Raw genomic sequence first — 8,637 nt, 5'->3', positions numbered from 1 at the left:
TTTCGTAGATAAGTTATCTACGAAAATTTTCGTAGATAACTTTTCTCGTAGATAAATTCTGTAGGAAATACATTTTATTTGAAACATCAATTAACATATTTTATTATCTTTTCATTTTAATTTATTGTAAAATAATTAGAATATTTAATTTAGCATCTTTAAAAAAAATAATCATTATAATATTTAATTTTTTTAATTTAATTATTTATTATAATACTTTTAGTCACTGTATTGATCAAAAAATATATTTTAGATTAAAATATATTTTAAAATTATTTTTTATTAAAATATATTTTAAAATTTTAGTTAGTTCATTATAATATTTTAAAATAAATATTATTAAATATTGTCATTAGATAAGTTATCTATGGAAATTTTTATAGATAAGTTATTTATAAAAATTTCCATAGATAACTTATCTATGGATTTTTCTGTAGATAACTTATCTACGGAAAAATCCATAGATAACTTATCTACGAAAATATCCGTAGGTAACTTATCTACAGATTTTTCTGTAAATAAGTTACCTACGGATATTTTCGTAGATAACTTCACCCGTAAAAAAATTTCTTAGGTTACATTTTATTTGAAACATCAATTAACATATTTTATTTTCTTTTCATTTTAATTTATTGTAAAATAATTAGAATATTTAATTTAGCATCATTAAAAAAAATCATTATAAGATTTAATTTTTTTAATTTAATTATTTATCATAATACTTTTAGTCACCATATTGACCAAAAAATATATTTTTGATTAAAATATATTTTAAAATTATTTATGATTAAAATATATTTAAAAATTTTATTTAATTCATTATAATATTTTAAAATAAATATTATTAAAAATTGTCATCTTAAATTTTTTATTTTTATAAATTAATTGATGATAAAAAAAATAACATACTAATATATAGTTTTAAATTCGATATGAAAATATTATGATATAGTTAGATAAGATTTTAAATTAGTATTTTGTTAATGATTGATAATTAGAAAATAAAACAAGAATAAATACATTTTTTGAATTTGATATCTTAGATTTAAGATGAATAAATATATTAATTTAATTAATAATTTATTTAAAATGTTAAAATTTATTTTATAAAAATAATATTTTAAAAGAGAAGGGTTAAAATAACACCAATGTAACTTTTATTAAATGAATTTTATAAATTCAACCGTTAGATTAAAAGTTTTCTACTCTTAGCTCATATATACAAAATTTTATATTAATTCAAGATGATTTGATACTTCATTCTTGTAAAATAAAATTGACGTAATATATACAGTTCAAAATATACTAAAATATGAACACTTTGATTACCTTTAAATTGTTGTTCAATTTTAACAAAATTTGATATAAACATATAAAGTGATATGAACTTTCAATCTAATGGTTGAATTTACAAAATTCACATTTAATATAACATTATTGAGTGGTGTAATACTAAGTAAAAGTTATACTAGTGTTATTCCAGCCCTTATCATTTTAAAATATATAAATTATTATTTAAACTTTTAAATTTATAATAATTAATTTAAATTGTATCATAATATTAATTTTAAATAGAAATAAGTAGATTGTTAATTACACAAGTAACTATATATATAAATAAATATTAATTAAATATAATATAATAATTATTATTAGTAGTAATATAATTATTATATATATTTTTATATTTTTATAGTAGTCTGGACATACCAAAATGAGAGGGATCCAAAAATAGTATAAGTATGAGATTGTACTTAAATGAATTAATTTGTACTACTTATATTGATAACATGCATTAGCTTTTTTGTAGCCTATCTCATCAGAACTCCACAGTTAAGCGTGCTTGACCTGGAGTAGTATAGGGATGAGTGACCTTCTGGGAAGTTTCCCAGAAAATGTGCAATAAGGACAAAACATGTTGAAAAATGAAGTGTAATGAAATAGCATCCTTGAGAGGCCAAATATGAGGGTTATTACATTAATAAATTTATTAAAATTAAATAAAAATTTCCTGAAAGTTATCTACGGATAACATCCGTAGATAACAACTTTCGTGAGTTATCTACGGAAAATTCCGTAGATAATGTTCCGTAGATAACGTTATCCACGAAAAATTCTGTAGATAATGTTATCTACGACCTTATTATCTATGGATTTTTTTTCGTAGATAATTCGTAGATAATTGACACTTATCTACGGATTTTTCATGTTTATCTACGGATTTTTCCGTAGATAATCTTGATTTTTCTTGTAGTGTATATTACTTGATAAGAATTGATGATCTAGATGTGAATTGATTGAGGGGTGTGTAAATCCTTATTTTGTTAGACTTATCTGTTGTGTATGTGATATGGAATTGACTATGAGATGAGATGGAGTATGGATGTGATTATGATTGTGATTGTAGTTCCTCACAGATATGACCAGGGATGAGACGACCCTGGATAAGTGATACTACAGGGATAGCGTGCCCCTGGCATAGTGTGGGATGAGTGAGGCAATTAACACGTATCACTTATGTCAGATGTGGCAGCCTTGGCATAGGATTAATTGTAAGAGATTGTGTGGGTTGTAATGTGATTGTGGTTACTCACACTAATGACCAAAGATGAGACGACCCTTGAGTAAGTGATGCTACAAGGACGAGCGTGCCCCTGACATGATGTGGGATGAGTGGGGCAATTAACCCGTATCACTTATGTCAAATGTGGCGTGACCTTTGCATAGTGTTAATTATAAGATTTGTGTGGATTGTGATGGATTAATGTAATTGTGAATTGAGATGTGAAGATGATGAATGATTGATAACTTATGATATATATAAATGCTTGTGAATATTTCATTAAGTAATGCGTAAAGATGATATTATGTCGTGTTTTTCTTATGTGCTTTACATATAGATGTTTTCTTTTCTTACCGTACAATTTGTGGATGTTTTAGATGAGGAAGATCCGGGTATGAATGACTTCTAGAATGCCAACAGTTGAATTATGGGTATGCTATGATATTGTGATATCGGGGCAGAGAATTTCTAGGACATGAATTTTTTATATAGATTTGGAGTTGTAACTATTATTTTAAAAATAATTTGTAAACTCTTAAGTTTTACTTTCCAAGTTTTATTTTCTTAAAATTTCAAATAAATATTCTCTTATTATAATCATTTTATATTAAATCTATAATAAATATTCTGATATTAAATTTAGTCTATATTAATATTAATTAAATATTTATATTTAAAAAATTGTTACAAATTTTAGATCTTATTTACTATGCTTTATAATAGTTTTAGATTTTACAGATTTCATTTATAATTTTATAATAGTTTTATTTTACTTACTGTGTTTTATAATAGTTTTATTTACCCAAGTTATAAGCTCTTGAAGTTAAAATCGATATTCATACATTTTGATTCGTATGGCTGGGTCCGTGAACTATCATGCTTGGGTTAGTTGATTATTATGTCATGCTTATATTTAGAAAATTGAACTAAATGAAGCTTAGGACTCTGAGGAGCATTATGATATTCTCTCTCTTTCTGATTTCTCAATTGTTCCACTCACATTACCTATTATTATTGGGGGTTTGTTTTTTCTTTACCCAAACTTGTCATATTGACATTATAATTTTGTGGTTAAGTCAAGCTTGTATTCTAGTTCTTCAGTTTAATGTAGAATATTAATCTTAAGCTTGAATATTTCTTTAAATTTGACCACACAAGTACATGTAAGCTTTTGTGTTTTGACTACTTGATTGTTTGTACTTTCTGTTCTAAGTTAGCTAGAATTAATGACTGGTTCTCTATATTTTTATTTTATAAAAAAACTACTCATATACTTGATGTTTCCTTTATTCTTTTATCTTTACACAATTCAGGTTGGTACCATATAGTTTAGCATCCTCTTTGATAACATCATTATTACAAATTCAACTTAAAAATATTTTGAAGAAGTTAGATGCAAAATGTAATATATAATTTTTCTAATAAATTGTTTGAGTTATTTAAAATCTTCTACAAAATTTGGGCTTTGATAAATACATAGGGATATTCAACAAGAACTCAAATCAACATTAAACATACTCAAATATACAACTCATATTAGATCATGATAACAATAAACAAACAAATAAGATCGAGAGTCAATCTTGTTATACCTAATAATTTGTTAGAGTTAGTCCCCAACAATTTATTTGATGTATTAAAATTTTTTTCTTAAGTATGAATTCTTGATTATATATATAAGCAATTTAATTGTTATCTTAATTGTTAATATATGTCAATATTTTAATTAAGTATAATAACACCATGAGAATAATTGATTTGTTTAAAAACATATCAAGTGTGATTGATTGAGAGATTCTTTAAACAAATAACATTACAAAATTAAGTTGTAAGGTGAGATTAACCTTTATTTATATACATTATTATGTTATTATCTTTAATTGATGTAGAGTATCTAACAAGATGAGATTAATATTTTGCAAGTTATTAATAATATGCTTAATTAGATTACAGGAAATTGTCTTAATGAGAGATATTGTACGATATTATTACTTTTCACACATGTAATTTGTAACAGCCCAAAATCGCTGGGCTAGAGGCCCAATTGATTGCCCAGAACGGGCCGTTTCAAAAGTGAAACGGGCCGTTCCGAAACAAGAAAAATGCCCAAAATTGGAAAAGCAGAACGGGCCGTTCTGGTTTTGGAACGGGACGTTCTAGGTGAGAATTTTGCGTAGTTTCGAAGGGCCCAGAACGGCCGTTCCACTTTTGGAACGGGCCTTTCCGGTAGGTGAGCCTGAAATCCTATAAATAACGCCCTCACCTCTTATTTTCACACATCTCTCATTCTCTCTTCCTATTATCTTCTGTTCTCTCTTCTTTCCATCTTCTTCTCTCTAAAGACCAAGGGGCATTTAGAGGAAAAGACCAAGAGATCACTGTTTAATTCAACTGCTGTTTATCCAGGTACGGGGGAAAAGGAGATTATTTATATGTAGAGTTACATGAAGGAATTGGGTAGAGGAAGAGTCCCTTAGGATTATGAGCAATTTTATAATTATTTCTGTTTGGAGAATTATTGGTCTTATTTGATTCTGTATGAATTTAGGATTATGAATATATATTTTATTTGTAAAAATGATGCTCTGGGAGAGAGAACGAAATGATAGAAAAGTGCCTGTAAGTTAGATTTTGGAAAAATTGGATTATTTCTGTTTGAGAAATTGATGATCCCATTAGATTCTGTATGTGTTGAGAATTAGAAATATGTATTTAATTTATAAGAATGATGATCTGAGAGGGAGAACGAAACTGTAGAAAAGTGCCTGTGAGCTAGGTTTTGGAACAATTGGGGTTTTTACCGTTATGTTAAAATTATATTAAATTGGTAATTCTGTTGAGTATTATATTAATTTGTAAAAGTTATTGTTATATTACCTGATAAGAATTGATAATCTAGATGTGAATTGCTTGAGGGGTGTGTAAACCCTTACTTTGTTGGATCTATCTGTTGTGTATGTGATTTGAAATTATGTATGTGATATGGAGCTGTGAGATGAGATGTTGTGTGGATATGATTATGATTGTGACTGTGGTACCTCACACTAATGACCAGGGATGAGACGAACCCTGGGAGGTGATGCTCCAGGGACGAGCGTGCCCCTGGCATGGTGTGAGATGAGTGAGACAATTAACACGCATCACTTATGTCAAATATGGCAGCCCTGACATAGAGTTAATTGCAAGAGATTGTGTGGATTGTAATGTGATTGTGGTCCCTCGCACTAATGACCAGGGATGATACGAACCTTGGGTAAGTGATGCTACAAGGACGAGCGTACCCCTGGCATGGTGTGGGATGAGTGAGATAATTAACTTGTATCACTTGTGTCAGTTGTGGCGTAGTCTTGACATAATGTTAATTGTAAAATTTATGTGAATTGTGATGGATTGATGTGAATGAGATGTGATTGTGGTTCTTCACACCTATGACCAAGGGTGAGCACGGCCTGAGATTGTTATATGAGTATCGTGACCTTGGTTAACATGTCAGGGGTGAGCACGACCCTAGGTTAGGGGTAACGTGACCTTGGCACAGTGTTATATCAGGGGTGAGCACGACTCTGGATTGTTATGTGAGTATCGTGACCTTGGTTAACATGTCAAGGGTGAGCACGACCCTAGGTTAGGGGTAACGTGACCTTGGCACAATGTTATATCAGGGGTGAGCACGGCCTTGGGTTGTTAATTGGGTAGCGCGTGACCTTGGCATAGTGTGAAGTACAAGATTTGTGATGAATGGTGTGATTGAAAATTATAACGTGATGACGATGCATGATTGATTAAAATAAGATATGTTGAAATATTTATGAATATTAGTTATAATGAGATAATATGTTGTGTTTTCTTATGTGCTATATATATATATGTTTTCTTTTCTCACCGTGCAATTTGTGGACGTTTTAGGTGAGAAGATCCGGCTGCGAGTGGCATCTAGAATGCCAACAGTTAAATTAGGGGTATGCTCTGATATTGTGACATCGGGGCAGAGAACTTTTAGGACAGAATTTTTATATGGATTTGGAATTGTAAATATCATTTTGAAAATAATTTATAAACTCTTGTGTTTCATTTTCTAAATCCTTATTATTGTGGTCATTGAAGAACGATTTTTAAAGTTTCTCATGTGAACCCTTTTAGCGAAATTTAAAACATTTATTTGTAAAGTTACAATATGTGTTGGGGTAGTAAGGGTGTCACATAATTAACTCCCAAACCTAATTTTTAATTTTCATAGATTATTTTTAAGGTTTTTCGGTGTTTACTATAATAAAATTATTGATGGTGACTCTACTTGTTTTCAAAACATTATTGTTTTAAAATTTTTTTTTATCCCATTGCAATAATTCTAGTTGCGACAATAATGTTATCACAAGTTAATTATCATAAAATACTTGTAACTTTAGTGATTTTCATTTGGGATTTAGTACCTATTTGGAAATCATTAATTAAGTAAAATATTTGAATTAAATAATTAAATTATGTAATTAACGATTTTCATGTTGAATCTTTTACTTCATTAGCACAATTTCCCCCCTTACATGAATACTTCACATCTACTAAAAAACGTAATTAAAACTAAAATTTAAATGAACGATTATGTTTTATTTTTTCCCTCTCTTCTCCATTTTAGCCTTCATTTTTTCCCCTCCCGAAGTCCAAATAATCTGAAACATAGAATCAAGCTCAAACATGTCCAAACCTCGATATGCCCAATGTCTCAAAAATCTAAACACTGCGTTGGCGTTGCCCAGTAATTGAGGTCCAACAATCTCATATATTGAATGGGCCCATTATCTTTCACTCCTAACTCAATTTCTTCTCTCAAAACAAGCTTAATAATCTACATTTATAATAATGGAGATTGTTGAATCACTTATCACATTTTTAGACTATTTTTTTTTTTATTTTTTTAATATAAATTATAAATTTATTTATTTATATTTTACTTTATAATTTTGCATTTTTAATAATTACTTATTATTATATAATTTATTATTTATTATTTTTAAAAATAATTCATAAAATTATGAAATACCATTTGTACACTACTACTACTACTAATAATAATAAAATATTTAATAATAACAACAATAAAATATTTATTTAATTTGATGGATCAATTTGGTTAATTCAAAATCTATATTGAAACTAACTAATTGGATTTTTAAATTTTAAATCCAAAGGAATGCATTTATGCAAAAAGTCAAGAGGGAGAATCTAAGAAGCATGGTTCTTAGAGAACCATACTATCATAATTAAATGTAAAGTAAATATCAACGAATGAAGAGTTATGAATATAAGAGTTATTTCATCTTCTATAAATAGGGAGACTTGTGATGAGAGTAATCACTATCGAGAAGAAATCACTATCTAGAGGGGACTAAAGAAGATTGGAAATTACATCTAATTTATTCTAGAGTCTCCTTCCAAAGAAAGAGAGAAGTAAAGTGAGAAAGTTCTTGTATTTCTCTTTATTTTGGTATTGTTTTTATTTTATTTTATTTTTTGGGTAATTATATTACTGATATAAAATATCTATTGACTTCATCGATGACTAATTTCCTTTAAAAAAAACATGACCAATTACTTTTAATAAAGTCTTTCCTCTTAATCACATTTTTTTCATATACAAAATTTAAAGAGTTAATCACCTATATACACTGTCAGTGTAAAGTTTTTTTATACTCGCAACTAATTATATCTTTTAATTGTGTCATGTCACTATAAACACATTTACTTTTAATAGTAACATGATACAATTAAAAAATATAATTGATTGTTAGTATAAAAAAACTTTACACTGGCAGGTGATTAACTCAAATTTAAATATGAGACTTTATATAAGAGAAACCGGTCCTATATTATTTAGATCCACAACTTGTTGATGTATGAATCAGACTATCAAAAAGATATTCTTATGTTATTTATTTGTTTATTTTTATTTTTATTTTTTACTTTAACATAATGTCTACTTTGGTATCATAGCAGTGAGAGCTAGATCCGCTAATTCCCCACAAGATTTATGTCCATCATCCCTACATTTGGATAGCTGTGTGCATGAGTGCAATGTA

This window comes from Cajanus cajan, chromosome 8 (genome assembly GCF_000230855.2).
Source record: "Cajanus cajan strain Asha chromosome 8, NIPB_CcT2T_4, whole genome shotgun sequence".
Lineage (NCBI taxonomy): Eukaryota > Viridiplantae > Streptophyta > Magnoliopsida > Fabales > Fabaceae > Cajanus > Cajanus cajan.
The sequence above is the reverse complement of the archived record's forward strand: the minus strand, read 5'-3'. Positions refer to the sequence as shown.